General features: G+C 28.5%; 1 protein-coding gene across 3 annotated transcripts in view; it reads left to right on the top strand.

Moving 5' to 3' along the window:
• Nucleotides 1-15,605, top strand: part of LOC100164544 (acetylcholine receptor subunit alpha-type acr-16-like) — a 225,096-nt gene that overhangs the window by 57,241 nt on the left and 152,250 nt on the right. The window lies entirely within an intron of this gene.

The raw sequence follows: 15,605 nt of genomic DNA, 5'->3' as shown, positions 1-15,605 counted from the left end.
TTTTCACCATTTCAGTGGTAATATTATCATGACCCGGAGCGGTGCCCCCTTTTAGAGATAATATTATGTTTTTAATTTCAATTAGATTAGTTTTTCTTATATAAAGAGATTGGTGAGATACTGTTTCATCAATGTTATCAGAAGTAGGTTCATTTAATTCATTCAAGTTCTTTGTATTTATTTTTGCAAAGTAATTATTAAAATAGTTTGCAATTTTTTCAGGGTGTGTTTTATTTGAGTATATGTTATTTTCTATATTTATTTGTAAATTATTATTTTTATTAATATAATTTTGGCCTTTTGTGGCTTCATTAATTGTTTTCCAAATTTTTTTGGGATCTTTATTACATTGCTTTATTTTGTTTCCATAGAAATTAAATTTTTCTTTATTAAGGATGTTGTTTAAGTTATTTCTATATTTTTAAAATTTTTCTTTTAAGGCTAAATCATATGGTTTTTTTCTTGACTGTGAGTGAAGTAAATCTCTACTTTTGATACTGTTTTTATAATTGACTATATCTTTTTAAATTTTAAATATTATATAATATAACTAACACATACCACTACGATTTAGTGTAACACTAACTAAAGATATAATTATTAATTCATGAAACTTTTTACGTAATATATTATTATTATTATTTTATTGTTATATAATAGCAAATGTTTTTAAAAACAAACAATGTACCTATCTTATTAAAAAAATAATGTAATTTTTATTAATACTGTCTAATTAAACAAACTTTTGACATTTTTGTTTACTTGAATATTTCGTCCCAAACATTGGTTATTTAATCCGTAGGATATTTTTACTTTGATGTTTTAGTATAGGATAGTTTGTCCCAGATTCGTTTATATGACTTTCAAAACTCTAAAAAAAAAGCAAACAAATGCGTTAAACGTATTATTAATCATTAATTTTAAACTACCTATACATTTTTAAAAGATTATCAATGGAACATGTTGAATTGATGCGTTTGCATGAGTGTTAAATGATACCAACAATAATACTTACAAATGACTTATCATAGGTTTTGTATATAATAGCGTATGTCTGCGTAAATCTGTTAAAGTGTTTATGACGTGATTGTATTATAGTGCAATCGAGTACTTACCTCTTTGGAGTAAATCTAATAATAATAAAATATATTTTTAAAATATTCTTTTAAAACTGACCTACTGTGTAGGTATACAAGATATAACAATAAATTATGTTTGATTTAAAAAAAAATAAAAATTAAGAAAAATAAATTTATAGCCAAACACAAATAAAAACAAACATACTAAGATCAATTAATATTTCTACAGTTGCCTATCATGGATGTATGGTAACAATAATAATAATATATCTATCTCAAAATATTTGTTGTTTGTTTGAAGGAAAACTATTATTTTCGTACAGTCAGTTTAGAACACCTTTTATATTCGACCGGAGCCCATGGCCCATGTCGTCACAATACATTTCATTTCATCAGAATCGTATACGCATCCGACCGCCGTTAGTCCTGTCATCGTATTCACTTTATCCCAACTCTCTTTACAATAATAATTCACAATCTACTTTACCATAGATCGCGGTCGACATAATATTTTACTACAAAATCTCAAAGGCTCTCTAAAAATTTGTTTATCTGCAAATGATTTTGACATGCCCGCCACGTGCTCAACATAGGTACATAAATACTGATATAATATGCATTTTCGCCTATATTGAGTGCTTTTTGAGAGTGTATATGGCAAACACGGAACAATCTATTGCTGTAGCTACGATATCAGTAGTTGACGCGTGTAGCATCGTAAAACTATCGTGGAAAGGGAATAAAAAAAAAAGTACCGAATTATCAACACACGAGCTGGGTAAGGATTATTGAACTTGGAAATTAGACAATCTTGATGTTTATTTTGCTTTTTGTAAACTTGAGTATACGTCATAATGTTTTATAAAAATAAACGAAATTAATAATATGAATGGTTTCGTTTATACAAGATTTAACCGAGGCACATATTTTAATATTCATCATACTATCATACTATGATGAGTCATCATTGAAAACACTAGAATATACTATAGATGTTATACAATAATAAATAAGTCCTTAAATAGATTTTATATAGGTACCAACTCGAATAAAACTATTTGAATATTAATATCTTATAAAATAGAGTACCTAAGATATACATAATGATATATTATATTTAATCATAATAATTATAGGTATTGGCAATCATTTTATTAGCCACATAGCCATCTAACAATTTATTATTTTTAGTTTATTTGATTTTGATTGACATGGTTTAATATCATGTGTATTTATTTATCTATATACACGTCATAATAAAGATAATACATCGGTCACACATATTTACCAGACAGCCAAAAGGTTGATGTTTTTATTTTTATAACATATTTTGCGACAATGGATCACGACATTTAAGCATAGATTGATTGATGGTCTTTTCAATTCAAATATTATTTTCTTTGATAGTTTTTAAACATATTTGATGAAAAAGCGCTTCCAAAATCATTAACATTATCAACCACGTATTCCATACCAATTTATTTAAAAATGGTTTAACTTTAAATAACATTATATAATAAAACTTCAAGGTTAATATGCATTTTTATTTTTTATTTTATAATTTCTATAATTTGTTTTACATCTCATTTTTCTTATAATTATTTGGAGTGACACATAAAAAAAATCAATCAAGCTTACTTTTGGTTTGTCACTTGTTGTCTTTTTTTTTAAATAAACACCCGTTGAGAATGACAAAGGGAGCATTTCATTTTATGGTTGTGTTACTAACTGTCCAACAATTTATGCATAGCGTTTAACGAACAACAAAACTTTTTATAATTTACAATATTAATTTATATTATTTTCTTTTTCTTTTTTTCAGGTAAGATTATGGCAAAAAATGCAATCATTGAAACAAGTAATATGCTGACTTATATTTTGTGAAGAACTGTTCAAGTGTATTTTAATATTATTTAAAGTTTGAGCGATATAAATAAGATATTAACTGACTGTTTCTAAACTAAGATGTATGCGTGAGTCATACCTATTGGTTTTACAATATTTGTTATTTTATTTTATTCTGTTTATACGGACATTAAATATCTCTTCCATCCAAAATAAATTTTATTTTGGATGGAAGAGAGTACTCGAAAAGTTTTTTTAGTACATTCATAGATAGGAAGTCGAGTTTGGATGGTACATTTAAAACGTAATGTAATACAGTATTCTCAATATACTTTCCTAGAGTATGAAAAAACAACTACCTACCGACAGGTTTCAACTATAAAATATATCCAAAGACATATTGTTTTCTTAAAACGTGATTTTGACTCAGATTTTTGAAACATTATTTATTATATGCATTGGTTTATCACTGTATTTAACTATTGTCGATTAAACCACTGCTACTATTTTCATTGATTTATTAATTTTTGTACTAAATATCTGATCAGGTAACTTATCTTATGATTGCGAAAAATAATGTACTTTGCAGTTGGAAATAGAAATCATATTAATGAATTAAAAGTAAACTGGTACACATATGCAGTAGGTATCTATTTATTTTTCAATATCACACTATTCTAATTGTTAGAAGTTATCTACACGAGCAATTTATAATTATATGTGACAGCCTAAGTAAATACCTTGGGAATGCCTGACCAAGAAGTATAGAAGTTTATGAGAAGTTCTGTTTAGATATAATATATATTATTCTCAGGGGAAATTCAAAACCTCAAAATCATATTATACTATTGTAAATACAATAAATTATACTTCATAATTATATCTGTCCTACATTATTAACAACAATAGTTATGTCATGAATCATGAATGTTTTGTCAACAAAAAAATCAAAAACAAGATTAAATAATGTTTGCATACTTACAGATAAAATCTAATATAATATACTGCACAATAAGATTCATTTGTAGACCTTTATGCACGTGTTATGTGTGGAACTCATCGATGTGTGCTGCTGACGAATCATTTTTAGTTCGAAACTTCAAAAACCATTTGTTGGATTTTAAAATATACATTCTCCGCAACAGCCGCTGAACCGTTTCTATGGTGACTATTCGCGTCAGTATCGATTTTATGTTGATTAAATGTGTAAATGTGTTCATTAAAATCCGACGAAAAAAGAAAATTACAATGACAGATGGCTGAAAGAAAAGTTTTTATCAGTGTTCGTCAAAAACAATGCATCGATACTGTTGATAATTGCACGTTACTCTTTTTGTGGTTAAGAATATTATGCAAGAATGCGACTCCCGGTGGGATGATCGTCGCGCTGACGAACGAGATATTAGACTTAACTTAATATTCATAACGCCATTGGATTCGTTTAATGTCATAACCAATGAGGGCAGTTTTATCAACGAAAATAAGTATATACTTATTGAATTGCATAAGTACAAATGTATATTATTATAATGTATAAACTGTGTGAAGCGTTTGCATATAGTTAGGTACTTCGACTACTTAAACCAAAGAAATGCCTGCATTAATTAAAATATTAACATCGTCATTGATCAATTTTTTTTTTTTTTTTTGTAAAAGGACACACTTAAATTATTTTAACCACAGAACATTGCTGTTACGTAAATTAATAATCCGTTGGTTATATACTCACATCACCTAACTATCGTGGTTATAGAACACATTGCAATACATAGATTAGAAAAGGGCACAATTCTAATTTTAGTACTTAATATATACAGTAAAGCTAGAAAAATTTCAACTAAGTAAATTAATTTTTCTTACAATAATATTTAGTACTTATAAAAACCAATAATGGGACTTTTTTTTCGTACCTATATCAAAAGAAGCTTATTTTCATTTTTAAATTGGGTTTAATAAGTAGAAACATAACAGTTATATATAATATATACGATACATCAATATTCAATACTACGCGTTTTAAAAATTTAAGGTCTCTCTTCACAAATATATTATTATTATGCATTATGTAAATATAATCAGTGCCGGCCCCAGGGATGTACGAACAGTGCCTGGGCTTCGTGGTTTAATGGGACCCCGCCGCATTTTGTCATACCGCATAATAATTATTCATATATTACATTAAAAAATGAATGATTATATATTAATAATTATTTATACTGCTGCAAATTCAAAATATTAATGTAATTGCATTACAGTGAAAATGTATGGAATCAAAAACTATATCATTATTATTTTTTAAAACCACAATTAAACAATAATTGTAAATTTATTTGAAAATATCTATTTATTTACCATTATAAGATATTCAGTGAAATAAATTGTTTAACAATCGAAATAACTCTGTCCAACGAGAGTTTCACGCATACGAATGATGGTTTTCTCGGTCGTGTAGCACAATATCCCCTCTCGTGTACCCGACTTTTGGTATGTACGACGAGAGCACAAAAACATCCCGTCGCACCACGCGTATATCCAGAAGGCACAGCATATTATAATATTATAATTAAGGCAAGAGACTATATTCCCTAAAAAACCTTCAAATGTGCATTTATTTAAGCCTTAAAAAATTACTAAACATGCCCTTAAAATATGAATAATCACTTAAATATGCATTAAACACCGAAACATTTGTATACGACATAAATCATAATAGACAGTTTTTGTTAGTAAAATTATAAACCGTTGTTATTAAAAACTTTACATGTTAACTTATGTTTGAGAAAACTAGAACGTACAGCAATAACCATAGATAATACGTCATATTATTAAAGAATATAACATTGACCAATTGACACAGTGACACCGATTGATTAATGGTATCCCGCGGGCCGTGACCCATATTATAAGAATCAGATAAATCATACAGTACAGGTATGGAGTCTGTGTGTAGATAAAATAATTTCAGAGGTTCATCATTTCAACTATAAATGGATACTATAAATCGGAAAAAATCAAAAGTATACCTATGCACTTAAAATATATGAAAAAAAAATTACTATTGACTCGTGGTATTATCAAATAAATCTCTATAATTTCTACTCATACACCTGGGCGTGTTTTGAATGCATATTAGAAAACATACAATGAGTTCATAGCCTCAACATTATCATCATAACAATCACTAGAAAATCACGTGACCCTGTATAGCTGGTATCTGGTAGGGAAAATTCACGGGGTGCTGTCCGCGGCGGGTAGGACGTCACGGGAACGACGCGTTTTTTGTTCTGCGCACTCCTATAAACTCTCACTGAACGTCGTCTGGACCACTGCGCAGAATATATTATAATATAGGAATGCATGGTAGCCTTTTAGAAACAACTGTTTTCATATCAGTTTTAATTAAAAAAAAAAAATTATACTCATTCACATATTTTCTTTTTGAATTTATAATAAAATGTAAATCTATTGATCCGTGCTACAGATGCGGTAAAAGCTGGTAGTTTACCGATAAGCACGTGCATCGCCGTACCGGAGCAGTCACGTTATAGATTCAATGTCATTATAAAATATGCACGTATACACAAAATTTCCGATCGATTGACATAACATACGAAAGATTCGTACACGGATAAATCACTTAAGCGCCCCCGGTGAAATAAATATTACCTATATCTTTATAAAAGCTACTACGGCTTTTGTCGTGTCTGACATCTATACGTTTTAAAATACATAATATATTAGGAGTACGTAAATCGTAAATATAGATTGTGTCGGAAAAATATAATATAAGTACTTATTTGCATACACGGTATGTCGGTATAGTAATTATATTATTATATTATACTCAACCGTATATTACATCGGAAAAACATTAAGAACGTTTATCCGCACTAACCACGCATAACTAATTATAATCATATTATTCTAAATCGATTACATATTTTAAGATTTCAAAATTATTGAAAACCGTGTAGGTATATGTAGCGGTGATGCGATCATTATGCCCATTTAAGGTTATGCTTTTTCTTATCATAATTCGATTTTAGTGGTAAAATAGAACACGGAATCATATTTTTGGTAGGTACCTAACGGTTTTTTGGTTAATTGGATACATAACAGTCAATACTATTATTATGTGAATACGTGATTGATTTGTATGGTTTGAAATACCATAAAATATTATGAACATGCGTTTATATTCATTAAAATAGTATATTTACTATTTTTTTTATTCAAGAATTTGAATCGTTAATAATACGTATTTGGTTATTGTTATGCACATAACATTATGTGTTTTTCTATAAACTTTTTAATTTCCTTAAGTGTATTTGAACATTAAAAAGCATATACGTAATTAAAAATTTAGTATTCTATTATGCGTAACATTCTAATGTTATTTTGGTGGTTGAGAAGTTTATGGTATCATTCTTCGGGAGGGAACGTTTTCATTTTGAAAATTTATCGCTGTTTACGATACATTGAGTGGTTATATATATATATATATTTTTTTTTAATTAAAAAAAACTTTGTTGATTAAGTCAATTTCGGTAAAATTACCTAGCTATAAATTATATTTCCGTACACACATAATATTTATGCTTTAGTGCTTTATATGCTATAATAATAATAATAACAATAACAAAAAATTCGTTGACTCTTCATATACGCGTAAATAGATAATTTAATACGTACCTACCTACTTCAGATGACTTAATGTAATATTTTAATAAGATAATTAAATAATAATATTAATATTAGGCATATAATATAAATGTATAGAATATTATAATATATAGGTACAAAATAACGTAACAAATTTTTTTGGAAGGAAAACTAATAACAAATTCAATCTAAAAATACTTGGAATACTTGAAATATCGAAACAGAACAAACCGATTATATTCACATGGTCCAAATATAAACGTTATTTGGAAAGTTTAATGTTTGACCGCATCCGAAAAATGTTAGTGGAGTATACCAATAATGGTCCTGCCGAAACCTTCACTTGGTTCAAAAAACACTGAGAAACTTATGCCGAGAAACGCTGAGATAACACGAACACCCGTTTGATCATTGATATTATGAGACTTATGATTATTCGTTTGATTTGTATCGTTTACTTGTTAGGTTTCTCCATCGTGTGGTCATAGGTGTGATATGAAACCCATTTATACGGAATAACCATACCTTATATTAATATTATTATTTATAGTAATATTTTCGTTGCGCTTCGATATAAGACTATCGAAGTATTCGGCATTTAAAATTCGTGTTTTATAAACTATATAGGTAACTATAAACTTTTTAAAAAGAATGTTTGTCATAGGCTTTTAGATTTTAACCCAACTTTAAATCGTTAAATAACTAAACAATTTTAATTTTGGGATAGGAATTGAAAACAATATCTAGATTATCATTGTTGATAAAACACTTTGGAATCGGAACATTCGTTTCAATAATAATATAATATAGTAGAGAGGAGTACCTACGTAGGTTTTTTTTACAGCATGTATTGTTTTATAAGCGCAAAGTTCATGTTCAACGACAAGTAAATCAACAACAACGACTTACTAACGACACGATTAGTATCTCGTGCGTGTCTCGTTAAATGGAGCACTCCGTAGTCCGCACTCGTATCAATCATTGTCTCTCTTATTTATATAAACGTTCGTCGAGATGATCGCGACACGTCACACGACGACCAGTAAGACGTGTGCGCGCGCAGCACACCAAAAGTGACGACTGATGGTGGTGTTAAGTTAATATTATTATAATGTGTTTTGAATATTCAGCACGAGTGACTTAACCATTGCGTGCAGTTTACGTACGTTTACCCACCCGCTATTATGTCCATCCGGAATCGCTGACTTGACTTCAGCGAGAGTTTTGCAATTACGGCGACGGCTTACATTTATCTTGCGCGCCGCGGCACATATTATTATTATACAGTTTTAGACTTTAGTCGATACCGACCCGCGAAAAGTTGAGTGGCACTCGCATCGACACTACGTAGGGCATACCTAACGGTCGCGGCGGTGTTCGGCTCCAAAAACGTATTGCCGATTGTTTAAGTTTTGACTACTTGAGGGATTATTTGTGTTAGCCGCTGAACGATTAATAATCATGCTGGTTACGAGGCCAGGCGAGAATGAGAACACCACGCGTTTGCAGGTGAACATGAAGGGACGGGTGGGGGCGGTAGTTGATGTAAAAATGAAGAGAAAAATAAGGTACCCGACAGCGAAACGTTTTCAAAATAATTATTATGAAATTAACAATGACTTATACAGACGACGTGTTTTCGGAGCCCACCGTGAATACCTAACCTTATTTTACCGACTGCGCTCTCCCGAAAAAAAAATGGCGACATCGACGTTCCCGAATGACTGGCTGAATAAAATTACGATCGCAATGCTATCGACCTTCCGTCGGTCAGAAACGAAATTGTAGATTATTGACACCACTTTTGCGTGAAAAATATACTCGCTCAGTTTTCCATTGCTCTACAGTGTTGTATAGTCACTATAATATATATACCTTAACTTTATTTTCGTGGCTGTTTTTATCAAGTTCGATGAACGTATAACAAGTCGTTAAACATTTTTTTTTAATACAACGGACGAGTTTATTGATAAATGTGACGAATTCGTTGTTGCATATCCACCAGACGTCATAAACTCTAAACCATGATACTCGTTCATTATTACATTATTACCGGGGCTCTGGATTTAAATGCAAAAAAAAAATTTTTTGTCCTTAGTTCTCTAAATCGTTGAAAGAAAATAATCGTAAAAAAGAAAATAATTTTCCAATTATATTACCTATACTTAAATAATATTATGTATTTGTTGAACTTTTTTGATATGAGATATTATATTACACGTTTTTGCGACCTGTAAAGAATTTTTTTTTGCATTAATGGAAATTAATATTGACGTTATATTTAGTATATAACAAAAAGATAATAATTTAAATTAGTGCACATGAATTGACATAAAAAACAAGATAATCATATTAAGACATCATCTGCAATTGACATTCAGCATTGTCCAACGACCGTTAAATGTCAAACTATCGTGTCATTTTAGATTAACAATTTATCATTAAATATATTAACTGTATGAAATAAACATGTGGTTTTTTTTTTAATGTGTTATTACCTCGATTTTTTTAGGATATTATTACTTTATTATATTGATTATATTGATATTTCAACGATTTAAAATAAATTGAAGTTTAGTTGCCAAAAAAATCTTATAAATAATGTTTATCAGCGATTCTCACCCAACTTGTAGACTTGCAACAGACTTAGAATTGTCTCGATTGGTCAATTTCAAGGAATCGTAATAATAAAAATATAAAGAAACCCCGCAGATAACAACATGACATAGAGGTAATCAAGGAACTATTCTTAAAAAAAATTTTCTATAACCATCGTATTTTTGTTTATAATTGTAAATTTGTTTTTTATCTAACAATAAAACAATACATAAAACAAGCCAATTTATTATGTGTAACCTATAATATTATAAAATATTGTTAGTGGATTAATCAAAATTTTAACTAAATGTCAACTTTTGAGGTACTTTTTGGGAAACATCAAACAATTTTCAATGAACCATACCATTATATATCAGTACATTATAATTTTATTTATTGCAGATAGTTAGATCAAAGTGCAAATTAAACGTGATTCTGTTTTGAATTAACTAGGTATATAGAATAAAAATGATGATTTATTATTTGGCTTTAACAATAATCACACAACTAAATGAATTATAATATGATATTATTTCGTTGAATGCACGATGTATAATATAATAGGTTAGGTATATAAACTATTCCAATGAAAATTCAACGTTGCGTTTCAACGTGAGTAATTTCATTTTAAGTACAAATATGTAGAATTCAAGTAATTAAACCTTATTATTAAAGTCTAGATCATTTACTATGGATGTAACCAAAGTGTATTATTTTGTTGCCGATATAATAGGGTTACGTGATCGATTTGCACATGCGCGACGCGACTCCTCGCATAATTATCCATGGGTTACTATCACAGAATTATTCTAAGTCTTAGTTGGTGGTTATTTATATTATTATAGTAAATAATGTTTTATTATAATAGGCATTATATATTAGGTATACTACTTTTTCAATAAATTATTCTATTGAAAACATAATATTACAGTGATTTGATAACAACTTAGATAGGTATCTGTGGATAAATATGCAAGAAGTTGGGTCACGCAAGCGCATTTAGATTAATATTAAGCTATTTATACAATAATACCATATTACCACGAACCTACTCACTATATTCTACGTTATATTGGTATTGAAGCCAATACTATAGATAGTAATGTAATATATTTAATATGCAATAATAATAATAATATTATAATAATTATTATATAATGTTAGCGGTTTGTTGTTGGAATTAGTCCAACCTCTTACCACGTTACTAATAGAAAATAAATTACAACAGTAGCAATAAATATAGCCATATTATGATAAATAAATATTCTTAGAAATATAGATAGAGGGTCTAACTCTGCTCATAATATTTTTTATAATAATTTGTGATTGAATTCAAATTAAACCCATCCATTAGTCATTACATTGACTACTTGATGACGAAGTAAACTCAATTAACTATACAGCACACCGGCTCGCCCAGGCTTTTTATTTTAATATTATGACGTTATTTTTCTTATTTTTCTTAAATTGTATTAATTTTAAATGGTTCAATTTAATGACATTTCTATTTACTTTTTACGGTGGAAACATTGATTTAATTATAGATAGTATGTCAAACACTGAAATCGTGAACACACAAATCGAATACAAAAGAAAAGAAATCGTTTACGATAGCGGTGAAAACTACATGCTTATTTTAATAAAATCAAAACATTTTCTTATCAACTTACTGCGTTAAAATATAGGTACTATAATATGTTGTTGTAATCATCCGAACCTCCCAATCGATAGTTGTACAATTTGTAACTATCTAAATATTTAGAAATTTAAGAAAGAAATTAGGAAAGGATAACTATAATATTACTATGTTCCAGTTGAATTTTAAACATTATGGTGGATTACTGGAGTTATGAATACTTTTTAGATTGGATATGTAAGTTTTTTGGTAACTGTGAAGTTTTTTGAACAGTTTAAAATAAGTTCTTTTGGATTCCCCTAAAAAATGTCTGCGTATTTTATTGTTTTTCTTTTCTTTACCTCTTTTATTTTCTTTCAAACTATAAATAAAAAAACAAATTAAAGAGCTAGAAGTTCATCTATAATTAATGGCTTTCCCAAATTTTTTCAAAATATTATACCTATACTAAAAAAAAAATAAGGAAAAACAGAATAACAATATATTAAAGTCTGCGTGATATTTATGAACACTGTGAATTATCCTGAAATTAAAAACAAAAAAAAAAATGTCATTTCAGAGTAATGTGCAATTTTTTATAGTTAACAAGTAGACCACTAGACAAATATCAAAGATATTAAAATATGTAAAGACGAATAATCAGGATTTAGATTTTGGATCCTTAGCTAGGTTCGCTAACCTCGTGCCAAATCGTGGAATGAAAGAAACGATCTGTTATTGCATCCAAAAAAGATAAAATCTAGTAAAAACGCGCTTATTGAAATCTTTTGAAAACCACTGAGAAAAAAATCATTATTTTATGTTACTTATATTTATCGTGGACTCAATTTCGAATTGATAGATAAGATTATTGGCACGTGACACAAGATTGAACTTTTAGTTTTTTCCACAAAAGTGTTTATAGAAAATCGCAATTATCTTAATAAAATCAATACAGGGATTGCTGCATTATTCAATAGATCTAAAACTATATATTTTATTTATTAGTTTTTTATTTAGCCATTAAATAAGTATAGACTCGTATAATATTATTTTTTATATAATGTTTATATATACAATATAATACAACAACGGTGCTCTTACCTTATTTTCTTCCCAAATAGTAAAATCCAATAATATTAAATTACTTTAAAGTAATCCCAAGGTTTTCATTTGGTCTTTAGTCGGTTGAAAAGAATGTTATTTTTGTAAGACATTTGGACTTTGATGATTTATCTTTGATAAAAGCGGGTTTTATCAATACTAGACATTTTTTTTATCTTTTTCCAAGAACGGAAATAATACCATCGTAGTTAATGAAAAAAAAAAAAAATTTAATAATTTGATTTAAAATGTATAACTAATATGATAACTTTATATAAACTTGAGTTTTATTTAATTTTCTAATATTAATAATAAATCCTCATATTTTTTTAAGTACCTACATTAAATTGTTTGTATAGTCCTAATAAAGTTTAGAAATAAAAGATTACAATAGGAGTTGGGAACTTGTCTGTCAACAATTAATAAGTTAATAATTATGTATGTATAGTACCTGGTAGGTGCTTGAATAAAAACTTATACCTAACGAATGTTCTACGTAGGAAATTAAAATAGTATCATAATATTTCATTTTTTTTTTTTAATGTATGCACTTATCGAACGATTTTATATTACCTATCCAATAATTTTATCTAATTGCCTATAGTTACTAGTTATATTATTTAATTGAATGCTTTAGTTATAGTTAATAATGTTATTTTATAAGATAAAGAGGTAATATTTGACTGGAAATACTATAGAATGTTTCAGCTACATAATAATATAAAAAAACCAACATTTATTTTATTGCTAATATGGTAATATATTTTGATAACTAATAAAGTATTTAAGATAGGTACGCTAAAATATAAATTATTAATAAACATCGTATTGTTATTTATTATTTAAAATAATATGTGTCTGAATAAATTTACTTATTTTATTTTAAATAATGTTTACAACATAATGATTGAACGCATACATCTGTGTGAAAATAATAGGCATACTTGTTTTATACAAGCTTTAAAACGCACTTTTAAAGAAAAAAAAATATGCAGGTATTAATATAATGGACCTTGTATATTATATTATGAAAATTAAATAAAGTTTGTTTTAATAAAACGTGTTGTCTACTTGATTAAATAAAAAATAATACTATTTTTCTCTTTTGCAGTGTTAAAAAAATATCTTATATAACATTTCAAATCGAGATTTTTCATAGTATTTGGACAAATAATAGGTAATAGGAAGCTACAACAAACATGTGAAACCCCAAAATAAACACATCGTTACTAAACTGGACCAGAGTATAATAGGGTTCATAAAATTCTATCAGATTGTGCAATGACAAATAAAGTCTGCCAAATCAAACCATATTTGTCATATAATATTCTACCACCTACAACAATGTCGAATCGACCATACGAGGGGCAAAAGCAAATAATACACTGGTCAAAAATAAGGACGAACACAAAATATATCACCTGCTTACATTCGATGAATAGTAAACCAAAACCCATAGGTATATGAGTATAATATTGCAGCATCTCGACCATCTTAAAAATATTGAATGTATCAAAGTTGTTAAGTTTTCTAAAAAATAAAAAAAATTTACTAACAGTAATATTATACACTTACATTTGAATGTATTAATGTGAATTTAACGTAACTTATTACTGTGAACTAATGATTGTAGAAAAACCTAAGTACTAATTGTTGTAGCTTCTTATGAACATGGGTACCTATAACAAATTGACTCAATACAAAATAATAGTTATTATTTTAGTCTAGTATTTATCCTTTTGCAAATTTTAAAATACAACCTAATTGATTAGTATTGATAAATAACAAGCTATACTGCAATTTTCGATTCATCACAGTCTTCATGTCCTAATAGTAATATTAACATAAATGTCTAATGAGGTCTAAATTTCGATTTTTGTAGCTACCTAAATAAAATAAATAGCCGATTTAACAATATTTTAGGTACAGCTACTACAGTTATTACAGTTAAAGTGGTGGTTCTAATTTGAAAACCAAAATTTATTTCCACGGGACACTAATGATACTTTTGCACGATCCTATAATACAGTATAGGTACAGGTAAAAATCATAAAAAATTATAATTATTTACATGGGTGCACGAAGGATAAAACGGTTTGTGATATACTGGTATCGTATACTGGCTCGTGCGTGCTGCTGTGAATCGCGGTCACACCAATACGTTTAACGCATTGTTCTATACGTGTACGGCCGACAAATCTGAGCAAATTATAATATCGTTTAGCCATTACAATACTACTCGTCATATACGTACCTACCCACCTATCTATATACAATAATATCATGTGTAGGGTTTGGCTCGGTAATTACCGCGGACGAATCGAGAACAATGTATACACAGTAGGTACACACCGCGGTGGGTGGCGGGTAGGTACTATATGGTTATATGTATATAATATAGTTTCGACAATATTAGTAACGCGACAGTGTAATTGCCATCGGTTATTATACGGTTGTTTCGGGGATGTCCTCCCAGAAGCCAATTAATCTGGACGGACCACCACCGATCGATTGGCCGGAGTTTAATTATTATTCGTTCGCCGATACACGTCGCGTATACGACGACGGAGGGCGCGAACGAGTGATAAGAGCTGTATACGTTAACAAGTCCGATTTTCGTTTAATTTTGTCGCAAACGCCATGACAATTTACGTGTTCATAACTTTATCATAATACGCTCGAAATATCGTTGTAGCCTATGT

Source organism: Acyrthosiphon pisum, chromosome A1 (assembly GCF_005508785.2).
Source record: "Acyrthosiphon pisum isolate AL4f chromosome A1, pea_aphid_22Mar2018_4r6ur, whole genome shotgun sequence".
NCBI classification, from domain to species: Eukaryota; Metazoa; Arthropoda; class Insecta; order Hemiptera; family Aphididae; genus Acyrthosiphon; species Acyrthosiphon pisum.
Note: the sequence above shows the minus strand (reverse complement) of the source record. Positions and strands in the feature narration are given on the sequence as shown.